Below are 25,422 nucleotides of genomic sequence, written 5' to 3' on the forward strand. Positions count from 1 at the left end.
TACGTGAATAATTCACTCTTCAATGATTTGTATATTAATTGCAATTTGCAATTGTGTTAAGTGCACTTTTGGGAAAGGCACGTGAAACAATAACGAACGCTCACAAAATGAAAACGCTTTTAAGCACTAAAATTAATCGAAACGCAGCCCAGAATGTTATGTAAAGAGATCAAAATGAAGTTGAAAATAATGGATATAAACGAATAATACGGAAAAAAAGAGGATCAGTTAATGGACAAGACTGTGTGTGATGCATGAAATGTTTCTTGTAGGGCTTTTTAATTGGAAATACATGTAATATTTATTCATGATACACTTGTGAATGCTGTCTAAATCGCGCACAGACAGCATTGGCATATACAGCAACGCCTATATAATTATGTAATATTGTATTAATTTCTATAACAATTAATATAATAATTTCTTAACTCAAAATGAAATATTAATAAACCTATCTCTGATAATCCCGGGCTACTATGCTCACTCAGGTTTATTTATGCATTAAACTCGTGTTTATGCATTTTTATCAGTATTATCAGTATTATTTTATGTTTTTGATAACAGCAGATTCTGAACAACAACGTTAAAAAAGCTTATTTATTCAAGTGATCATTAATGTACATTTTATTTTCATTTTACAGTTTTGCCAATGCTTAGACATTTTTAAACAACTTTATACATCGTTACATTCCAGTATGTCCACCCTGATGTTTCACCACAGCCGGAAGAACTTTAAACAGTCTGTTTATGTACTTGTTGCATGCCACTGCTGTAAGTTCCTCAAACCAGAATTTATTTATGGCATCAATTAAGTCAGACTTTGTAGTTGGTTTTGCTACTTTTCGAATATAATCTTTCAGAGCATGCCACACCATTTCAATGGGATTCATGTCGGGGGATTCGGCGGGAGTCTTCACCCAGTTTACACCCTGTTCAGCAATGAGTCTGCCTGCAGCAGTGTGCTTCGGGTCATTGTCCTGGAAAAAACGGTGATGTGCTCCGAAGTTTTCCCTAATGTATGGGGCAGCAGTTTCTGTTACAATAGCATTTTCAAAGAAAGACCGGTCCATTATGCCTTCGAAGATTGCAATCGGTCCCGGACCCAGTCTGGATATTGCTCCCCAAACATGAACTTTTAGCGGGTGCTTTGGCTTTGGTTTAGACACGTGTCTCCCACTTCTACGAAATGACATGGTGGCAAAGCGGTCCAAAGCCACTGTTGTTTCATCAGTGAAAATTACATCGTGAAATGACTCCTTCTCAGCAATCCATTTTTGGGCTTGTTGGAGACGTAACTCTTTATTTTTGTCTCTGATCATGGGACAATGTTGAGTTTTCCCATACTTCCACCCAAGCTTTTGCCTTATCCTCCGAATGGATCGCTCGCTTATTTCCACTCCGCTGTCACGCCATAGCTGTTTTTTCACGGAACATGACACCAGTTCATCATTCTGATGAGTGATATTCTCTATGGATAGGACAATGTCTCTAAAATCAAGGGCAAAACAGAAAATAGTTAAACATTTGACAGTTTATGCATAACCACCACTTAGCATTAACCGGTATTTAGGCCAGTGTTTGTGTTCGCGTCATGCAGTGGGTAACTTACTCCGTTATTTTGCGAGGATTACGTTTGTGTGATGATCTTTCTTTGTAGTGTCTCCGGATAGTGCTCAATGTAGCGTGTACACCAATGGATTTCAGATGTCGGGATATTTCTTGAGTAGAACTTCCAGCAGACCTCATCACCCTGATGTCTTGGGAATGCAGCTTGCTGATTTTGGTCATTTTGAGATGACTTTACAGATGGATGGACTGTATATATTCGTACAGTGTGTCAGGGGTGTGGACACTAATGTTTTGTGATAAGAGGGTGTATCATAGGTGGAGCGTGTGAGGAAAGCTTTCCCCTTTTCCCTGGCATGCATTTGAATGCTGAATCCGCAATTAAACCGAATGCTACACAGTTGGACCCCCCCAAAAACAGTCTCAATAAAATGTTGATTACAAGGCAAAACAGGCAGCATTCACCCCCCATCCCCATTCGGCTATTCATAAACATTTCGCTCTTTATACTGCCGCTGATCGCCTCATTAACTGCTACTTTTAAAATAACTGAAAAAAACAAATAGTTCCCACTTCCCTTTGTGTCGAAATTGACACGGCTCATGGCTAGTGTTTGCATATTTCTTTCTATTGTGCAACCAGATTAGTGTTATATACTGTGCTGATAGTTCTGATCATTTTTATTTTTTTTTTATCGGACAATGCAACCTGAACTTTAAATTCAAAGTAGCCTAAAATAGCTGGATCTGCCAGTCTCAACTCCCGTTTACTCCACCGCCATCTAACAGCATTTTCACACCAGTGATACTAAATATTCTTGCAAACTGTCTAAACTTCAATATACAGTACATGAAGACACTAGAGGTTTTGCGATGTACACTGCATGAAAAAAGTGGTTTTCGTCATTTAACGACACTGTGAATTGTCGCAGAAGTTTCAGGTTAATGGCTGTTCACAGGAATGCGCAGTTAGCACAGATAATTGTAGGGAACTGCCAAAAATTGATGTGGAAGGCTTAGCACCTGACACCCCCCATGATTCATGTCACCTTGGCCTCGGTGTAGCTTTTATATGTAAATGATTACTGGAGCTATACAAATGCAAACCAGGGGAAGGGGGGTGGCTTGAGACTCACTGATCTAGAGCTGGCTAACTGTAGCCTTCTTTGACTCAACTACACATAACACCGCGACATGCAATAAAATTATATTTTTCATGTGAAACAGTTTTTTAAACAGATATCATTTAATATTTTTAAAGTGTATATTAACATTTGTGTGTACACATTTTGTTCTATATTTTGTTCTTGAACTATATTTTCTCTATTTTCATCTATCTATCTATCTATCTATCTATCTATCTATCTATCTATCTATCTATCTATCTATCTATCTATCTATCTATCTATCTATATACGCGCACGCACGCACACAGATGAAAATATATAGAAAATATAGTTGTTGGTATATCGATATTTTCAAGACAAATATAACAACAACTACATTTTCTTTTCATTAATGAAAGCCAAGTCAGGCCAAGCAAATTACAGAACAAAATATATTTTTATTGTATACAATTTACAAATAGTAAAGCAAATGATCACTTAACAAATATTAGAACATTTTAGACCTCAACCACTGTACATAGTGGCATGACTATAGTCACTTTTTCTGTTGTTGTACTTAATTGCACCGTGGATGTATTTGACACACATCGTCCAGCAATGCGCTCAACAGGGAGAAATGATGCACTGTATTGTTATCGCCATTGCAAGCAGCGAATAAAATCTAAACAGTGACGTAAAAATGAAAGCAGCAAGCAAATTACAAGAAAGCAGAACGTCTTCATCTATATGTTTTGGATTCCGCGCTTTGATTCAGGACCTAGTCTGTGATTGGACAAATCGTCGACGTCACGTTCATGAACTCGTCCGTGATTGGACAAATCGACCACGTCACGTTCATGCCGCCCATGCCGTTTTACGGTCTTTTAAATCGGCTGCAAGTGAGCAACTGATAAAATAGACCTATTAACAAATTGTCACTGTGTGCATTTGTATTAACTGTGCGAGAAAGAAATGGAGGCCACAGCATTTTATTCAAAAAGGAGCGCTCCCACTTGTAGTAGCAAGCGAAAGGTATGTAGTCTATAATGTATTTTGGCCTAACGCTGCCTTAAATTTTTTGGTACATTCAGATGTTTGTTGTGTGCTAACCATCATACATATTGTCTCAATAGCATTCTGGCAAGGAGAACAAGCAGAGTCCACAGACCAAAAATAAAACAGGGACTACCCGGCTTGTAAAAAAGAAATCGGTGGGTATTTGATAAGTTATTTTTATGTAAGCAGCCCCATGTGCAGCAGCCTCATATACCTATCTGCGGTGTGAACATCATATTCAAAACTAATTTTAATGCTACCATCTACAGGCTGTTCTAATTGAACGTAGATGTCCTGCTGCAGTCACTGTTTCCAAGGAACAGATGTCTGAATTCACAAGAAGGCTTCTGAATTTAGAGGCACGGATTGGTTTGTTGGAGGCGCGTTTCAGTGAGAAAACTCATCCTTCGACAGCGGATCAATCCACATCCACAGACATTTCTGCCAATGTTCCTTCAACGTCGGCGGATACTCCAATGGACTGCCAACAGCCTTTTGAGATGTGGTCATCTCCTCAGTCTGCTCGCGAAGACCATTCGCTGTCAGCGCACCTGGTTGATGCTGATTTCGGTGTTCCTGCTGCAGCCTCTACACCACTGACTGTCCGGACGCTCAACCTACAAACCAGCCCAGATCATTCGTTAGCGGGCTCAACATCAGAAGGATTAACCAACAACCCAGTGGTGACGAATCCGATGCTCCATAATGAAAATTCGCCGAATCAAGATTATTCACGGGTTTCTCCTTCCATCATGACATCATTCCATTTGAGATTGCCTGAAACACCAACAAACACCTCCCATTCTCATCACCATCATCGTATTCGCCGGTCTCTCATGCAGGGAGTAATCCTTCCAGATGTACATTTAAATCATGTTTCAGTAGAGACCGAGAATAAACTGTATCTGGAATCAACAGGACCAGACGGGAAACCAAGGGCAGATCGTTTCGCTGTTCTTTTGTTTAAAAGGTTAATTCCCCTCAACCTTTATCAGAACTGGGCAGGTTCTGTTAACTTTGACGGCTCCAGGGGGAAAAATGCACTACCCAACAACCTTCGTCAAGCACTTTCAGATGCTGTTGGTCGGAGATTCAACCCCGCAGTTCGTGACTGGAAGCTGATAAGAGACAGACTTAACGAACTTCTCCGAAATAGAAGAACAACTTTTCCACTTTTTTAAAAAGTAAAAAGTAAAAAAATATATATGTTTAAAAACTTGCAGAACTCACTGGAGCACTTGTGATACTGAACAATTGTATCCATTGTCAGTCACATAATAAAAGCCTTATTGTTTTGAAAAATGATCCTTCTGTTTATTTGTTGACATTATTTTTAATATTAGGATTATAATACTAGGGTATAGTACTTACATTGACATTAGGCCAAATCTAAATGGTTCCCTTTCCTTTTATGTATTAAAAAAAAAAAAAAACTTCATTGGGCAGCGCGACATCATAATGTACAGCACAAAATGAAATAAAAGGAAATACTACTACTACTCACAATAATACATCAAATAATTTTTTTACACTCTAAACTATAGTTTATATTTCTCCTCTTGCACAAATCAATAAAATCAAGTGTATCTAAAATTGTATAAATGGTATGAAAAAGACGAGCTACCTCTCAAACATGTAAATCTTCATTTGCTGTGGCTTTAAAATATTGAATTTTATAATGTATTTTGTAATTTTGTACTTGCTATTTATTGTTATTTTTAAATTAATTATTTTGATTGCTCAGTGTTTGCGCGCCCTGTAATAAATTGTTTAGTCGGCGTATAACACAGCATGTGATGGAGTGCCTCGTCTTATTAGTTTTTGTTAATAAATGCTATATAAGTTAGTTTTATTTTATTTTTGTTATGCTGTTTAATTAAAAATAACAAATCCATCTTTTAAGAATTTGTTTTAATCTTAAAATTGATAGGTGTAGCCAATATGTAAGCAAAACCAAGATCATGAATTCAAAAGTAAAAGTGAAAAGCATCCTAGACATTACAATAGCGGAAATCCCGTTCACAAAATTAAAATAACTAGGCCTACTAACAAATATGCACAAAAGGGGGTTGAATGTTAAATACGTTTCCATAAAACAATACATTATGATAACAGACAAACTATTTATCAACAATGAGCTTTGATTAAGCCCATGTTGAAGAAACAAATAAATAAATAAAAATGAAACTAAAGCGCGACCAACTGAGAGCGTTATGCCGCGTTCCAGGCAACCCGTTACCCGTGTTTTTCCAAACTTCTACCAGTGAAAGTGCACTGGAACGGCAGTTAAAACCGTGAATTCCCACCCGTGAACTCGTACTAGATCGACGCACTCCCAGTTCCCAGTTCTGACATGACTTAGCCCAAGAAACAACAATAAAGGGGTGCGGTGTTTATGCAAGTGGCACACGGTGGAAAAATAGAGTAATATTTAGGACAATTTAACGTTGCAATCAAATTATTAATACTATAAAAATAATAAATTCTTGGCGTGACTTGCTTGGAACGCTACAAAGTTCTTTGAAGACGTGATTTACGAGCTCAAAAACCTGCCTGGAGCGCAGCATTTGTGTATCCTGTCACAAAATATGGCGAAAAATCCTACACAAGGGGAATAGTGTGATTAAGGTGTGTACATGTCTTCCATAATGCGACTAAAATAGGAATACTCCACCTGTCTTAATTCGATTTGTGTTTACTCAAAATATGACTTTAGTCGGATTAAATTAATTAAAATATATCATTTTACATGGTTACTTCTTAATCAGAGTATTTAATCGCGTTAAAATCGGAATATTGTTGTCCATGTAAACGTACTTACTGTCGAGTATAAAACTTTTTTCGCAGTACATCCATTATATTTCCATGTTACACTTTTAAGACGTATAGCCCTGCATTTTAATCCGTCAAAGATCAAATGCGGGCTAAAATTATGTTTTAACATTCAGTGGTGATTAAAAAAAAACTTGCAGCGCTGGTGGAAACACGGTCCTGTCAGCAGCATTGAGCGCACGTTCAGCACAGCTTGGAAGGGTTCCTTGTTTAAAGCTTGCCACAAAACACTGGAACAAGTAAATACCTTGACTGTCAAACAGTAAGGAGATATTTTAATTATTTATTTAGAAACTACTGTTTTCTGAGTCAGTGATGATGCAGTTAACAGTCCTCCTCAAATCCTCGTTTTTTTTCGTTAAGTAGTAATTTAAGTCTTTCTACATATTTATTTATCATGTCTGACAAAAAATAGTGGTTACATATTTTCCACTGAAAAAAATGTAACTGATCGAGCTTGATCCTTCATGTCCTAAAAATGTGTTTTGCACTCTCCGCACAAACGATTGGCACCTAATAGCACACATTTATATCTCTTAGTATTTAAATCTTTTGTTTTACATCTATGGATTTTATTTTAGCCAATTCGTGATTTGAGAAGGCAAATTGAAAAACAGAGTAGGTAAACTCACTGTCTGCCGCTTGGTCTTTAAGAAACAAAAAGCTTACGTTTAACGAACAAAAATGCTCCAAACTTTTTTTTTCTAAATTACCTTAATAAAAAAGAAACGAAATTATAAATACTTTGCCGTTACATACAGAATGAAATACAGACGTAAATACTGTCCAAATATCCCTCTTTGTGCAGGGTTTGGCTACAGAATGTTGTTCCTTGCGCCACCTGGTGGATATTGTATGAAGTGCAACCACGTTGTAAAAAAATCTAAAAAAGCCGCTGCGGCATGACGCGTGGCCTCGCGTGCCGAATTGCAGGCTGCCGCGTGAAAATAGACGCATTTTTAATGGCCAGATCTGTATCTGTAAGATCAGAAATGAGTAATTAAAGGTTCCTTTTGGAGTTATCAGAGAAACTGCCACAAACCACGCCGGCACGTTTGTCGACCCCAGAGGGTTAAGTTCAGCCTCACATAGAATCTGTGCCCACAGTACTCTATCCACCTTATTTTTCAACACGGAAGTGAGCTTAAGGGCGAAAGTTCCGATTCAATAGCCGCTATAGGAAATAACCAGAAGAATAACAACGTGAATTAAATAGTAAAACTGTTTGCACAGTTAGGGGCAGTCATGGCCTAATGGTTAGAGAGTCGAATTTGTAACCTAAAGGGTGTGGGTTCAAGTCTCGGTACCTGCAGAGATTGTAGGTGAGGGGAGTGAATGACCCACCCTTAAATACCATGACTGAGACCCTTGAACAAGGCACCAAACCCGGTCCCTGGTTGCTACAGCAAGACATTGCTGCCAACTGCTCTGGGTGTGTGTGTGTGCATTTGGATAGGTTAAATGCAAAGCACAAATTCTGAGTATGGGAGACCATCCGTTCCCTTTTAGGATAATACTTTAAAATAATATGGTAAGACACACCAATTTGCCATATCAAGCAGCAACACAAGCTGTTTTGTACCACTAAAAATAGCTGGACACTGATGAGACCAGAAGCCAGACCCATAAAAATGTACAAATGGCTGCACCACACCCATTCTTATGGGAAACATAAGGTGGATAGCTCATTTAAATTTGTAATAGAATTCTTACCGGAGTCTTTGTGTAGTCTGGAGATGTTTCTGTTTGCTGAACTGAATTTAGGGAATGTTGGACTCCTATGCCATAAGGAGTACTGGATTTGATTACAAACCCAAATAAGAATGCCCTCTTTCAATATATATAAATATAAATGTAAAATGTTCAGTCCCATTGTGTGTTCTTGGCCCTAAAAGTACATAGTTGACTTACAATTGGTTGGTTAATTAATATAATTACCACAAATCACTTTGAACGAGCTTGAGTATTAGTTGAGAACAGGCTGAAGGTGGATCAGTGGACCGTATCAAGAGTTCAGCATAACACTGGTCTGTATGTGAGTGTTGTACAAAAGAAGCCATTACTCAAAAACAGCCATGTGAAAGCATGTCTGGAGTCTGCCAATAAGCACGGTGGTGAAAAATCTGGACAGAGAGAAGGAGAGAGAAGAAAAGCCCATCAAACATCCAGCTGTATTTACGTATCCTGTGAGGTTGCATGTCTTGCATGTCTTGCATGTCTTGCATGTCTTGCATGCATGCTGCACTCTGTCACTTCTGAACCCTTTAATTAATGGTATAAAGCATCCTCTCGTCAGATCCAGATGAAGGAATAACTAAGACGTGGTGAATGATTAAGGGTGCGTTTACACTGGAGCTTTTGATCCAAGTCTGTTTGTTATCATGGTTAAGTTTGTTTTGGTTGGTATAAAAGCAGTCTTCAGAACTCAGATGCTAGTCACTCATGGTGGTAGTCAATTGATTACACTGATTATCCAAATGAATAAAGTGTAAAAACATCCTCTGTGTAAAGTCTTGAGTGGAGTGTTGACCACTCACCACGACAGGCTAATGTGTTCAGCCTGGAGGGTGGTCGCCCCATGTGTTACAATCTGTAAACCTCCTAAAGAGGAAACGGCTGTGTTTTCACTTGACCTGTATTTGAGCGTGCTTGTGCTTGTATGTGTAAAATAAGTACATTTGTCATGGTATTGCCTGTCCACTGGATTGAGGGTACCATATGGTTACACTTTGACTCAAAGGTCAAATGTGACACAGCTCTTTTTACTCCATGCTCATGAATCAGCTTAAATTGTCACTCGTAAAGGGGTTTTCGACCTTTTAAGGGTAGATGCAGATTTATGTACAACATTTAAAGTATCAAAAATTGTATCACTTGGTCTTTTGTCAACTAGATTGTTGGATAATGAAGTAAAGTTCACATCTAAACTAGAATACTAGATAATATAATATTAAGGTATCATTGTTACAGTGTAATTATACATGTAAGTACTGAGTAATATTAATTAACTACACTATATGGTTAGGGTTAGGATTAGGGTTTGGTTTAGGGTTACTTGCATGTAATTATGCATATTATTATAATAGTAAGTATACATGTAACGTGTAACAATGAAACCTTAAAATAAAGTGTTACCAATTTATAACATGTGCTTGTTGCTAGTTTTAGTAAATTGTGACATCTTTGTCCCACTAGCATCACTAAAACAAATGACTTTTCAAATGGCGTCTCCAAACACTTCTCCATGTACCACTGACTAAACCTATCAATGAATCACTTATAATTGTGTCTTCACATTAAGCTGCAACGAGAAAGGAAACCTCCTAAAGAGACAACAGTTGTGTACGACAACAAATACATTCATTAACTAAAAAAAAAAAAAAAAAACCTTAAAAAAATCATATGACTCCCTATACAGAAAATGCATTAGACGCTCTAGAGGCCCGATCAAAAGCATGGACATATATGGTTCTACATTCTATGTGTGAACATGAAGAATTTAGTATAGGTCATATGACAATCCAGAAACTCATTGAAGGGATCATTCATGTTAAAAATGTACTGAACCTGTCTATATAAACTACAATCATTTCATGCATTTTTAATGCATTCCTTGTCATTTCAGTGAGAATGTATTGCATTGTACTTGTGCAAAAAACACCTTTATTTTTTAATTTTACACTTTATTTTTGCATTAAGCACAATTTCAAGAACTTAAGTGAAATTGCATTGAAACTCAAAACTCTTGTGTTGTTCATGTGTTTGCAGAATGATGGGTGATGTTCAGCTTGTTACGGGGTCTCATGTCTCCAAGACGACTCTGACTCTGGGAAGAGGTTCCCCCAGCAAAGAGCCCCCCGTCTTTACTCTCCCACCACGTAATACCCGTGTCTGCCAAGGGGGTACCGCACGCCTTCAAGGGAAGGTGAGAGATATTCTTCATAGCCATCCTAGTCAGCCAGAAACTGATCCTCAGTAGTGTAATGAAGCAGACACTGTGTCTGCCAATGAATTTCATTCAGGACTCCCAACAATAATCTATTTTAGACTCTAGCACTATTCCAAAACACAGAGAGCTGCCTTGCTGTCTACTGCACATATAGACAGCTGGCAGTTGTGAACGGATGGCCCTGTTTTTCTAAGAGTTTACAAAAATATGTGACCCTTCTTTTGAAATGTCAAGCTTTCCTCCCTTGTCCTTAGCTGATAGCAGAGAAATATTAAATATTATGTAAGATTATATGATGAGTTTTTCTTTTGAAGATCCTTATCAGGCAAACATCTGTGTTTCATTATGCTCTGACAGTGGATTGAGGGCAGGAAGAGGTGCATTTGGACACTTCCTGGCGGTCTCTGACTGACACAGCAGGCAAATACAGGAGAAACTCCAGTAATATACACTGTAACCGATTTTTGTAATTTGAACAGTATTTTACTGTAATATCTACAGTAAGATACTGTAAAATGTATATACAGTATTTTACTGTAAACTGCAAAGGATTATGGGAAAATATATGATCACTACTGTAATTATCCACTACTGTAAATCCGTTTACAGTAAACTACTGTAAATTTACAGTAGTGAACTTGCCCGCGAAAAATTGACCAATGGCAAGGGCGATTTTTTTTCTCTCCTGCTGAGAGGAAGTGGCGGTAAAAAAGACAAAAGGAGAAATGTTGCACCAATAACTTGACAAAAAGGTTAGTATATTATTTCTGTTTTATGAAAAACTGAACAATTTTAAGATGTTTTCACTTGTTAACAGCAAACTAACAATATTCATCGTGTTTTGCATGTCGGTAGCCTTTTTTTCTGACTGACGGCCGGGGCGCCGCCATAACGCCGGTGAAAACATGGACTGGTGAGTAACTTAAGGTGACATATATTAGTCGAAATAAACTTTAGTGAAACCGAGAAACGCGTTTGTATATTGTGCTGCCCTTTAATGCAAGTTAACTCGTCTGACGAGCCCTTAACGTTACTCAAGCTTAACGGCGAACTGAGGTGAAATACTGAGGTAACGTTAACGTAAAGTGCGTTAAGCAACACCGCTTTTTCTGTGGAGATTTTAAATAGTATTTTCAAGCCCTTCTTTTGCTTGTTATTTTCAAGTTTCTGGTCTGGATGTCGTCTGTAACGTCGGAGGTGTATTTTGGATCTTCTTCTTGTGAATGACTGCCATAGTATCGACGATAACATGAACTGGTAAGCTAATAATGTCCATAAGCCGAAGTTGACAAACTCAACGTTAGTCACAGAGCGGCATAATATCGTTTCAACGCTGCATCTTTATAGCTGGCAAGGTAATTCTCTTCAAATGATGTTTAAGTAAGAAATGTGTGTATCAATGTCGTATGTAACTTTATAGACGGTCCCTAAATTCAGTGACAGACGTGACATAAACAGCGCGCTAACATGAAACACTGAGGTAAAGCTGAAACACCGCGGTTAAGTGCTTCTTTTGTGTTTTATTTTCAAGTTTGTGGTCTCGTGGTCATGTCGTCTCCATCAGAGGTGTGTTGGAGCCTTTTCTGGTGATTGCCGTCGTTGCAGTGCAAACAACAGGTAACGTTAAGCTTTTGCTTTCGTCAACTTAACTAATGTTAACGTTACTAAATTAGCCACAGGCTGCTGTTCTCCACTAACTCACAGAACGGGTTAACATTTTAAAGAGAGTAACGGGCTAGAAATATATTAAAATAGCAAGTTTTGCTAATAAATATTATAAATGTTTATTTTATTAAAAATGTAAATTTTATTACTGTACAGTAGTTGTCTTTTCTGATCATAAACTATAGTAACACTAAAAGGGTGTTGTGACACTGTCTGTTACAGGAGATTTCTCCAAGCACTAACTGGATGCTGCTGACCATCAAGGGCAGAATCATCACAGCCAGCTGTCCATTTTACAGACATGCAGAATAAGGTAACCTAAAACATATTTTGTTTTACATTGCATTTACATTCATGCATTTTTCAGATGCTTTTATCCTAAGCAAGTTATATTGTATTTAAAGTACACATTTGTAAGGTATTTATTTCCTGGGAATGTTTTTTATTACCATCAAGATTGAGTTTCTATTAAACCAGCATTTAAACAGCAAAATGCAGCTGCTTCAGGTATCTTTAACTTACTGTAACCTTTAAATTCATAATAGCAATCTTACTGTCTGTCAATTTAGATTATTGTTACTGTAAAACAACAAATATAGATTTTTAATCATAGTAGGCCTATTATATGCACAGACTTTCTAGGAAACACACACCTGTTTAGAATGTTGATATGAACAGATTGGTTAGCATTTAGCATGGTCTGTGGCAGACTTTACTAAGTGTCAGGGCAACAAAATTCAATAAACAAGAATGTAATATTAAGTGATTTAAAGGAGAACTCCGGTGTGATTTTGACCTAAAGTGTATTGAATCATGATACCGACTGTAAACGTACCTTGCATATCTCATCTCGTCTTGTCCACTGCAGTCCGAAATCTGGGGTCAGTTATCCGATGCTCACAACAGGTTGTCAATGAGAGTCAATAGGGCATCGGTGTAGCCATGTAAATAAATCACTGTTTTACGCCATTTACGAGGCACAAAGTAGCTCCACACTTCATTGGTAGACTTCCAAGGGCCCTGACATTTAAAACGAGACATTGAGAACTCAGAAAAAGCACCGGGAGTTTATTTACAAGTAGATTTATACAGACAGTAACTGCAAGAAGTTTAGCGGCCGCCGCCATCTTAAATTTAGTCACGATAAGTCGAGTGTCGAGCACGAAGGAAACTACAACCTGATAAGTTGATAACCTGATAAATTCCTTGGTGCTCGACACTCGACTTATCGTGACTAAATTTAAGATGGCGGCGGCCGGATTTTTTCTTGCAGGAACTGTCTGTATAAATCTTCTCGTAAATAAACTACCGGTGCTTTTTCTGAGTTCTCAATGTCTCGTTTTAAATGTCAGGGCCCTTGGAAGTCTACCAATGAAGTGTGGAGCTACTTTGTGCCTCGTAAATGGCGTAAAACAGTGATTTATTTACATGGCTTCTTCGATGCCCTATTGACTCTCATTGACAACCTGTTGTGAGCATCGGATAACTGACCCCAGATTTCGGACTGCAGTGGACAAGACGAGATGAGATATGCAAGGTACGTTCACACTCGGTATCATGATTCAATACACTGTAGGTCAAAATCACACCGGAGTTCTCCTTTAAATCAAGAAGAAAATATTGTCTTTTTGCTCCATTTAGTAAAAACGGTTCTTAACAAAGCCATGTTGTGCATCTCTGCACACAGCAGTGTTTCATTACTGAATGAATTTACCTTTTTTAAACACCTAGAATCAGTGACTTACTGACCCATTCATAAAATTCTTTATAAAAAATTTCAAGAAAAAGTTTCTTCAGTTTTTTTTCTTACTACTGCGTTCGTATGTAGTATATCATTTTTTTTTTTTTAAATGCATACAGCACCAAGTTTGACAGTTGAGGCAAATTCTTTAAACACTGTTTTTCTTGTGCTTGCAGGTTTGTTCAGACAGTCAACCTTTGTGGCAGCAAATGCATTGACAGTCACAGATCAGATGGACTTCTGGAAAGAGGGTTCAAACAACAAGCATCAGCCTGAATCCCATTCTGCCGTTTCTCATCAGAGAGCTTGTCAACTTTGACTCAAAACTACTAAAATTTAACACAACACAAACACATTTTTACTGTATGATTTTATTTTATTTACACTACCAGACAAAGCTTTTGAACAGTAAGATTTTAAATGTTTTTAAAGAAGGTCTCTTCTGCTCACTAAGCCTGCATTCATTTGGTCCAAAGTACAGCAAAAACAATACACTTTTGAACCATTTTTATTATTTAAAATAACTGTTTTCTTTTTGAATATATTTTAAAATGTAATTTATTGCTGTGATCAAACCTTAATTTTTAGCATCATTACTGCAGTCACATGATCCTTCAGAAATCATTCTAATAATTTGATTAAAAAAACTATTATTATGATGTTGCTGAAATTATTATAATGCTAAAAACAGTGGAGTACATTTTTTTTCAGGTTTCTTTGATGAATAGAAAGTTCAGATAAACAGCATTTATCTGAAACAGAAATAGTTTGTAACATTATGAATGTCTTTATTATCACTTTTGATCAATTTAAATCATCCTTGCTAAATAATATCTTTCTATTCATCAAAGAATCCTGAAAAATCTAAAAATTAAATAATGTTTATCAGCATACTAGAATTATTTCTGAAGGATCATGTGATACTGAAGACGAGTAATGATGCTGAAAATTCAGCTTTGATCAAAGGAATAAATTAAATTTGGATCAAATTAATGCAGGCTTGGTAAGCAGAAGAGAATACTTTAAAAAAATCTTAGTGTTCAAAAACTTATGACTGGTAGTGTACTTACTTATTTTTGCTTTTCAGTATGTGTATGTTTGCCATGATACAAAGTCTCTGTACTTTTAAAAAGAAAATGTTCAACAATTAAAAAGAATATTATCAGAACTAATGCTTATGAGTTATTGTGATTTTTATGGGGTTGGGGTGGTAAAAATCTTGAATTACAGTGCTGTAGGTTAATTGGATTGTTTTTACAGGTAAAAAATGTTTAAAATAAATGAAAATAAACTCTATAGTACTGATACTGTAATTGAAAATACAGTAAAAATACTGTAATTGAAGATACAGTAAAAACACTGTAAATGAAATTACAGTAAAAATACTGTAAATGAAATTACAGTAAAAATACTTTAAATGAAATTACAGTAAAAATACTGTAAATGAAATTACAGTAAAGACCTTTTAGTACTGTAAATGCACTTACAGTATTAATACTGTAAACATTTTTACAGTAACTTACTGGCATCCAGCTGCCAGTAAGTTACTGTAAAATTTACAGCAAACTTTTTACAGTGTATGCTATAACTGTTAAAGCTGTGTGTGCTGTCTGAGGCCAGGGAGAAGGAGAGAGTCTGAGGGAGTAAACTTCAGAATTCAGGCACTTTTTGTGGTACATGAATAATATCTCAAATCATGCAGAAAGAGTGTTTCACACTTGAACTAGTTAACCCTGGTTCATTCTAATCCCCAGATTAATGGAATACTGGGTTATCTTGCATCACGTTTCTCACTAGCTGTTCATACTGTACTTTACCTTATAGAGTTAAAGAGATGTTCCTCAACCTTGGATAACATTCTGACTGGACAAATGCAGCATGTAACCCATTTGCGTAAAGGCTCAAGCTTTCTCATATTATACATTACAAACTGTACTATCAAATTTTTGCTAAATGGACTTTTCAGACTTCAAAGTCCCAGATATATTTCAAATGAAATCGAAGAGGGAAGAGGTGTGATGCCATTTAAAACAAAATCAAGCCAAAACAAAGACTGTTTTGGGAGTTCAAAATTTGCTCATATTTTATTTACATTTGAACAAAAAAGTGAGATGTCCAAAATTATTCATACCCTTCTCAATAATCAATAGAAAAGCCTTTATTGGCTATTACAGCAATCAAACGCTTCCTATAATTGCTGACCAGCTTTTTGCATGTCTCCACTGGTATTTTTTATGGGGTTACATTTGTGCCAAAAATAAGTCGTCTGCTTTGTGCTTTGTACTATAGTTTTGTCTTTGTCTACAGTCATTGCCTACTTGTTCAGGTAAATCAGTAAATGTTTGCGTCTATGCTGTTCGTTGACGTCGTCTTAATCTGTCGTCCTTTAGTTTTTCTCTTTGTTGTTTTTGCTGTCGTCTTTATTGTTGTGTCGTCCTGTCATCTGAACTGTCGTCTAGTTCTGTCGTCCTGTCATCTGATCTCTCTATGGGGTTCCATTTGTGCCAAAAATAAGTCGTCTGCTTTGTGCTTTGTACTATAGTTTTGTCTTTGTCTACAGTCATTGCCTACTTGTTCAGGTAAATCAGTAAATGTTGGCGTCTATGCTGTTCGTTGACGTCGTCTTAATCTGTTGTCCTTTAGTTTTTCTCTTTGTTGTTTTTGCTGTCGTCTTTATTGTTGTGTCGTCCTGTCATCTGAACTGTCGTCTAGTTCTGTCGTCCTGTCATCTGATCTCTCCACTTAACTATCGTTCTGTCATCTGCTCTGTCGTCTGTTATGTCATCTGCTCTGTCATCATGTTCTGTCATCTGTTCTGTCGTCCTAATTGTCATCTGCTCTGTCGTCATGTTCTGTAGTCTGTTGTGTCATCTGCTCTGTCGTCATGTTCTGTCGTCTGTTGTGTCATCTGCTCTGTCGTCATGTTCTGTCGTCTGTTGTGTCATCTGCTCTGTCGTCATGTTCTGTCTTCTGTTGTGTCATCTGCTCTGTCGTCATGTTCTGTCGTCTGTTGTGTCATCTGTTCTGTCGTCCTAATTGTCATCTGCTCTGTCGTCCTTATTGTCATCTGCTCTGACGTCATGTTCTGTCGTCCGTACTGTCGCCTGTTCTGTCGCCTGTTCTGTCGTCCTAATTGTCATCTGCCCTGTCGTCATGTTCTGTCGTCTGTTGTGTCATCTGCTCTGACATCATGTTCTGTCGTCTTGTTCTTGTCCTCACTGTTCAATACTGTTATCAGGTAATTTTGTCATAGCTATCGTTTATGTTTGAAAACGAGTGTGATGTGTAGACACAACATACCTGCCCATAGCTGTCAAAATAAAAGTCTTCATCTGTCAGTTTACGGAGATATTCCTTTTTATCTAAATACATCTGTTTATCATTTGTTTCTTGTGGTAGTCTTAGTGGTAACTTTACTTTTTAGTGAGAAATGTGAATGGGTTATTTCAACAAAAAAAGGAACTTAGGATCAGAAGGAATTTTAACAAGTTTAAATTTATTGAACATCCTCCCAATAAACAGTTGTAATATAAATTTAGAGTTTTCATTTTATAATGGAAAAAGAATCTAAGAACATTACAGAATCAGTGCTCTCAGTAAAGGGTATCTTTACTGTCAAAAAAGTATAGTTTTACCAGTACATTTTTATGTCTCGCCATATGCCTAAATTGACGTCAGAGCAGATGACACAACAGATGACAGAACATGACGACAGAGCAGATGACACAACAGACGACAGAACAGGCGACAGTACGGATGACATAACATGACGACAGAGCAGAAGACAATAAGGATGACAGAACAGATGACATAACATGATGACAGAGCAGATGACATAACAGATGACAGAGCAGATGACAGAACGATAGTTAAGTGGAGAGATCAGATGACAGGACGACAGAACTAGACGACAGTTCAGATGACAGGACGACACAACAATAAAGACGACAGCAAAAACAACAAAGAGAAAAACTAAAGGACGACAGATTAAGACGACGTCAACGAACAGCATAGACGCCAACATTTACTGATTTACCTGAACAAGTAGGCAATGACTGTAGACAAAGACAAAACTACAGTACAAAGCACAAAGCAGACGACTTATTTTTGGCACAAATGGAACCCCATAATATACAGTAGTTCCCTTTCGGGAACTCTACACTGCGTCATCAAACTCTGGGGAATGCCATTGGCGAACCCGGCTCTGAATCAGTCTGCAACCAATAGGATGACGGGAGTGACGTCACCAACGTGATGACGTCATACGACCAGGAAGTATATAAGCATGTGCGTTTCAAACCGGCTTCAGCTTTTGTCATTCAGCGAAGCGCTCTATGTTGGTCTGTTTGTCTGGTTACTTGCATTGCTGTTTTTCTGTGCCAGTTTGCACAACTTTCTTTTGAGCAATGTCAAAAAGGGGAAAGAAATTTGTTATGGCGGTGCAGCAGTCACACAGACGGTGTGTTCCTCCTTGCCAGCGATTCATCGTTGGTGGGGATACACACAGTCTGTGTGTTCTCTGCATGGGAGCGGAGCATGCTCAGTCAGCCCTCGAGGGGGCTGGCTGTCCGCAGTGTGAGCGCCTTCCACTGCGGGTGCTCCGTTCCCGGAAGGCTCTCTTCGAGGAGGGAGCCTTCACCAGCGTTCCTCGCGGGTCTGGCCCCGCTTCCGCTGAGGCGGAGCGGCAGCTGCACTCGTGGGGTTCGCAGCTCGATCTGCTGGAGGGTATGGAGACGGGTGATCCCCTATCTCCTTCCTCACCCGGCGGATCGGTTGATCTCCTCTTGGATGCGGAAGCCCGCACTGCGGTTTCTTCCCCCCGAGAGGAGGTCTCAACACTACTCTTGTCTTCCTCCGAGGAGGTTGACGTAGAGAGTGTTGACCTCATCCAACCGCCAGTAAAATCCCCGCAGTTTGAGGAGCTCCTGGAGGTGGTGACTCGTGCGGTAGCCAGGCTCAACATCAGCTGGCCCGCCGAGCACAGTCAAAATGAGCCGCATGAAAGCAAACTAGATGAGCGCTTTCTGCGGACACACAAGCCACCTCCAGGAAGGAGCCTTCCGTTTTTCCCTGATCTCCACAGTGAGCTGTCGAGATCATGGGAAAAACCCTTCTCAGCCCGCGTCTTCACCCCTTCCTCCGGTTACTACGGTAACGTTGGGGGGGTAGAGGAGTGCGGCTATAAGATGATGCCCAGGGTTGAGCAGACGCTTGCGAGCTATCTGTCGCCCGCAGCGGCATCATCTTTGAAGGCTCCAACCTTGCCCACCAAGCCTTTAAAACTAACATCCAGCTTGCTGGGCAAGGGGTACGCGGCAGCAGGTCAGGCCGGTTCATGCTTGCACACAATGTCTGTGTTGCAGGCGTACCAGGCTGACCTGCTTAAAGACCTAGACGAAGGCAGGGAGGTCAATGTGTCTGAGTTGAGGCGAACAGCAGATCTAGCTCTCCGTGCCACCAAGGAGACCGCCCGCGCTGTTGGGCGGTCTATGGCAGCCCTGGTGGTCGCGGAGAGACACCTATGGTTGTCCCTGTCCGACATGAAGGAGAAGGACAGGGCCCTTCTGCTGGACGCCCCACTCAAGTCTCCTGGACTGTTTGGCGACTCGGTCGAGGCCGTCGTCAGCAGGTACCAGGAGGCCCGCAAACAAAGTGCGGCCTTCCAACAGTACCTCCCTCGCCGTGTCTATTCTGGGGCTGCCGGACGGGAGCAGCCCCAGCCGCGTACCAGCTCCTCACACCGCCAGACCCAAAAAGCTAGCGTGGCCGCTCGTGCCCCGCCAGATAGATCTAGGGGGCAGGGCAAGTCACGCTCCAAGTCGAGGGCCTCTAAGGCCAGGCCGGACCTGAGGGTCGTCCTGCAGTCAAAGAGGTCCTCGGCTAAACGGCCCTGACTTTTATGTCTCAGGGCCATTGAGGGCAGCCCCTCTCGGGGGAGAAGCGGGTCTTCCACATTTTATGGTACCCACTCTCCCTCGGGGCCCTCAGGAGACCAGTCAGCTAACCCTGCCAGTGTTTCAGGGCGCGGCAGTCTCCCGCAAACCTCTGCTGGGGTTTCCGCCCGATTTCGTAGCGGACTCAGCAAGTTTGTCACCCCTACGGGGGTCCTCAGAACAATTAGTTCAGGTGTCGCTTGCCAGTCAGCTGTTACAGGCCACCGAATTAGTTCCTCAAACTCTACCAGAGGCCAGTCTCGAGAGGCTGGTTCCCTTAGTACATTTTCTAGCAGCGTGGAAACTACTGCCAAATGTATCTTCATGGGTTCTCCGTACGGTAGAGAAAGGTTATCAAATCCAGTTCGGCGCTCCTCCGCCTCAGTTCAGCGGAGTATTTCCTACCCTGGTAGGCCCAGAGCAGGTTCTGGTCATGGAACAAGAAGTAAATTCTCTTCTAAGGAAGGGAGCCATCGAGGTGGTCCCTCCTCAGCACAGAGAATCCGGGTTCTACAGCCGGTACTTCATTGTTCCCAAGAAGGATGGAGGGCTGAGGCCCATCTTAGATCTCAGGCTACTGAACCGCTCAGTTATGAAGCTGAAGTTCAGAATGCTTACTGTCAAGCAGGTCGTGTCTCAAATCAGGTCCGAGGACTGGTTTGTCACGATAGATCTCAAAGATGCATATTTTCATATCTCCATCCTTCCTCAGCACAGGAAGTTTCTCAGGTTCGCTTTCAGGGGCGAAGCTTACCAATATCGAGTTCTTCCTTTCGGCCTAGCACTCTCACCCCACACTTTCACGAAGTGTGTGGATGCTGCGCTGGCTCCGTTGCGACTCCAGGGCATCCGCATACTCAACTACATAGACGACTGGCTTATCCTAGCCAGCTCAGAACAGTTAGCGGCTCAGCATCGAGATGTTGTTCTCGCTCATATGAAAAAGCTGGGGTTGAGGCTCAACGCCAAGAAAAGTGTGCTGTCTCCTCTACAGAGAACCACTTATCTAGGTGTGGCATGGGATTCGACCACGATGCAGGCACGAATGTCTCCTGCTCGGATCGAGTCGATCCTTACTGCAGTCAATGCGGTCAAGCTAGGCCTGTCACTCACTGTCAAACAGTTCCAAGTACTGTTAGGTCTCATGGCAGCTGCAGCCAACGTAATACCTTTTGGCCTGCTGCATATGAGGCCACTACAGTGGTGGCTCAAGACCAAGGGATTCTCCCCGAGGGGAAATCCATTCCGCAAGATCAAGGTCACGCGGCGTTGCCTTCGTGCCTTAGACATGTGGAAGAAACCTTGGTTCCTATCTCAGGGCCCGATCTTGGGAGCTCCTTGTCGCCGCGTCACGCTAGAGACAGATGCATCCCTCACCGGGTGGGGAGCGGTCATGAGTGGCCGCTCGGCCTCCGGCCTATGGACCGGTCACCATCTCTTGTGGCACATCAATTGCCTAGAGATGTTAGCAGTGTTCAAGGCCTTGAGGCATTTCCTCCCAGACCTGAGAAACCGTCATGTGTTAGTTCGCACCGACAACACAGCGGTAGTATATTACATCAACCACCAAGGAGGTGTGCGTTCACGCCCCTTATTCAAGCTGGCGTACCATATCCTCCTGTGGTCCCAAGGGAAACTCCTCTCATTGAGTGCAGTTCATATCCCTGGGCATCTGAACATTGGAGCAGACATCCTGTCGAGGCAGGGGCCGAGGCCCGGGGAGTGGAAACTTCACCCCGAGGTGGTGAAGCAGATATGGAGAGTGTTTGGCCAAGCTCAAGTGGACCTCTTTGCGACTCAAGAGACTTCGCAATGTCCCCTTTGGTACTCTCTAACGCCTCCAGCTCCACTGGGGCTGGACGCTATGGTACAGACCTGGCCGAGGCTTCGTCTGTACGCTTTCCCCCCGATCGCTCTGCTCCCAGGAGTTCTAGAAAGAGTGCGCCGGTACGGAGTCAGTCTACTACTAGTAGCCCCGTACTGGCCGGCCCGAGTATGGTTCTCGGACATCATTTCCCTCCTCGACGGCTCTCCGTGGGAGATTCCGGTCAGGAAGGACCTTCTTTCTCAGGCTGGGGGCGCAATTTGCCACCCCCACCCAGAGAAGTGGAAACTATGGGTGTGGCCTCTGAGGGGGCACACCTCATAGACAGTGGTCTCCCAGCCGAGGTTGTGGAGACCATCCTTCACTCTAGAGCTCCCTCTACAAGGAAACTTTATGGCCTTAAGTGGAAGGTTTTCACTTCATGGTGTGAAGAGCGACACGCAGACCCAGTCCACTGCCCGGTTGGTACAGTGCTGGAGTTTTTGCAGTCTCGCCTCTCCATAGGGCTAGCCCACTCCACCCTGAAGGTTTACGTGGCGGCATTATCGGCCTTCCACACCCCTCTCGGTGGCATGTCAGTGGGCAAGAACCCCTTGGTCATACGTTTCCTTCGTGGTGCACTCAGGATAAGGCCTCGGGTGGTACCCAGAACTCCTTCTTGGGATCTCGCTGTGGTCCTTGAAGCCCTCTCTCGGCCTCCATTCGAGCCCATTGAGGAGATTTCAGATCGCTTCCTTACAATTAAGACGGCGCTGCTGTTGGCTCTTACTTCTCTGAGGAGAGTAGGAGACCTTCAGGCCCTCTCAGTGGCCCCTTCATATATCAACTTTGCGCCCGGTTTGGCCAAAGCGTTCCTCTACCCTAGACCAGGGTACGTACCGAAGGTTCCAACAGCAGTACCACAGCCAGTCACCCTACAGGCCTTTTATCCTCCTCCATTCGTGGAGAACGACCATCGGAAGTATAACTGCATGTGTCCAGTGCGAGCACTGGACACATACGTCCACAGAGCTGCCCTGTGGCGAAAGTCAGAGCAATTGCTAGTTTGTTAGGGTCCCCCTAAGAGGGGGCTCCCGGCAACTAAGCATACTATCAGTAGATGGATTGTAGATGCAATAACTACTGCTTATGAGTCCTCTGGCCTCCCATCAACGATGGGCGTCAAGGCTCACTCAACTCGAGGCATGGCTGCCTCCAAAGCTCTGCTAGCAGGTGTCCCCATTCAGGACATCTGCAGTGCGGCGGGCTGGTCCACCCCTTTGACCTTTGTAAAGTTCTATGAACTAGACCTAAGAGCTACGAGCTCGGCTGTCCTGAGCTGACAGCGAAGGCGCTATCCCTCGTGAGCCCGAGGGCCGAGGTAGATGTTCCCTCTTGCGCTGGGTGCTCCCCAGGCAGAGATGTAATTCCACTCGCGTCCTGGCAGTTTTTCAGGCGGAGTCAATTTAGTGTTCTGGCCAGAGTTTCCAGACACTTCTCGGGTCCCTGTTGTCCGGGTGCGCCCCGACAAAGGGATTACCCTTCCTCGTGTGCCTGAGGGCCGAGGATGCTTCTTAGTCTGGCTGGTCACCAGACGGAGGCCTATCACCTCGGGGCCTGAGGGCCGAGGTGGATAACTCTCCCTCTTCGCTGGGTGCTCCCCAGGCAGAGATGTTATTCCGCTTGCGTCCTGGCAAATTTCCCAGGCGAAGCAACCGAGCGTCCTGGCATACTCCCCAGGCGCTACCTGTCCCTCTACGTCTGGCTGGTCCCCAGACTGAGGTAGACACTCTCCTCGTGAGCCCGAGGGCCGAGGCAGATCATATCCCTCTTCGCTGGTACTCCCAGGCAGAGATGTAATCCCACTTGCGTCCTGGCAGTTTTCCAGGCGGAGCTAATTCAGTCCCTCTCGTGCTGGCTGTTCCCCAGACAGAGTTTGGACTACTTTCCTCGAGCGCCTGAGGGCCGAGGTTCTTGCTATGATTCCTCTTGCGCTGGGCACTCCCCAGGCAGAGATGTAATTCTACTCGCGTCCTGGCTGTTTCCAGGCGGAGCTATTTCCCGTGCTCTGGCCAGAGTTTCCAGGCACTAATTGCATCCCTCTTGATCCGGGTGCGCCCGACAAAGGATTGCCCTCTCCTTGTGTGCCCGAGGGCCAAGGAGGACCCCTCTCTGGCTGGTGACCAGACTAGGGTGTATGACCTAACCTCGTGGGCTCAAGAGCCGAGGTTTACTCTATCCCTCTTCGCTGGGTACGTCCCAGGCAGAGATGTAATCCCGCTTGCGTCCTGGCACTCTTCCCAGGCGAAGCAACCTAGCGTTCTGGCATACTCCCCAGACGCTACCTGTCCCTCTACGTCTGGCTGGTCCCCAGACTGAGGTAGACACCTTTCTCGTGAGCCCGAGGGCCGAGGCAGATCATATCCCTCTTCGCTGGGTACTCCCAGGCAGAGATGTAATCCCGCTCGCGTCCTGGCAGTTTTCCAGGCGGAGCTAATTTAGTCCCTCTCGTGCTGGCTGTTTCCCAGACAGAGTTTGGACTACTCTCCTCGAGTGCCTGAGGGCCGAGGTACTTGTTATGTTCCCTCTCGCGCTGGGTGCTCCCCAGGCAGAGATGTCATCCCACTCACGTCCTGGCAGTTTTCCAGGCGGAGTTCTTCTGGTCCCTCTTTTGCTGGTGTCCCCAGACAGAGCGACCACTTTCCTCGCGAGCCCGAGGGCCGAGGTATATGCCACTTCCCTCTCGCTCCGGCACTATTCCCGGACGGAGGTGTAATACTTCTCCTGTCCTGGCAGTTTCCCAGGCGGAGAACCGTCAGTGCTCCTGCAGGTAAGTATCTACGAGCACTGCCCTCTGATTCCGGGCTGGTCCCCCGGACAGAGGTGTACTGCCTCTCTTGCCCTGGTAACCCCAGGCAGAGAGCTTTTCCTGGCTTGATCCACCAGAAGCAGAACATAGAGCGCTTCGCTGAATGACAAAAGCTGAAGCCGGTTTGAAACGCACATGCTTATATACTTCCTGGTCGTATGACGTCATCACGTTGGTGACGTCACTCCCGTCATCCTATTGGTTGCAGACTGATTCAGAGCCGGGTTCGCCAATGGCATTCCCCAGAGCGTTGATGACGCAGTGTCTCGTTCCCTCAGGGAACCAGGGTTACATACGTAACCTGAGACGGTTTCTTTGAGGTGCAGAGCAGGGGCTCGTTCTTCGTACGTTGCTTAAAACATCCGAGATCAAATGAGACATCCAAGATGATATCATCGTGCTAATCATGATCCGGCTAACTGGGTTCTTCGAACACACCTGTTGTTTATGATTAGTATCGCTGGATTGAGTTATCTGAGATAATTGCGCGTTCATGCGTTGGTTTAAAAGGGGATATGTATCGATAGTAGAAACAATGATTAGCAACGCTGTTATTGGCTGGTCAGCATGGCCAAATAACGTGCCCAGTTTTTCTCCCAAGCAGAACAAGAGCTTTTAATGGAAGGTTATGCCGAATTTGAGTCTTTAATTAAAATGACAGGAAACACCTCGAAGTCTGCAAAAGCCAGGAGAGAGGGCTGGCAAAAAGTAGCAGACAAATTAAATGCGTTAGTGCTGCCCATGTTACATGTTTTTTCCTTGATATGTTATTTTATTTATATTTTTATTTTTATATACTGTTTAAAAGTTTGGGGTCAGTAAGACTTGTAATAGTCTTTAAAGAAGTCTCTTATGCTCATCAAGGCTGCATTTATTTGATTAAAAATACAGAAAAAAAAATC

General features: G+C 42.3%; 1 long non-coding RNA gene across 1 annotated transcript; it reads left to right on the plus strand.

The window, feature by feature from the left end:
- The first annotated feature begins 3,073 nt into the window (after positions 1-3,073).
- LOC141334157 (uncharacterized) lies at positions 3,074-5,032 on the plus strand. The gene is made up of 2 exons (XR_012355492.1): positions 3,074-3,882; positions 3,997-5,032. It is a non-coding gene; the product is annotated as an uncharacterized lncRNA (long non-coding RNA).
- Positions 5,033-25,422: the final 20,390 nt, after the last annotated feature.

Source organism: Garra rufa, chromosome 4 (assembly GCF_049309525.1).
Source record: "Garra rufa chromosome 4, GarRuf1.0, whole genome shotgun sequence".
In the NCBI taxonomy this organism is placed as follows: domain Eukaryota; kingdom Metazoa; phylum Chordata; class Actinopteri; order Cypriniformes; family Cyprinidae; genus Garra; species Garra rufa.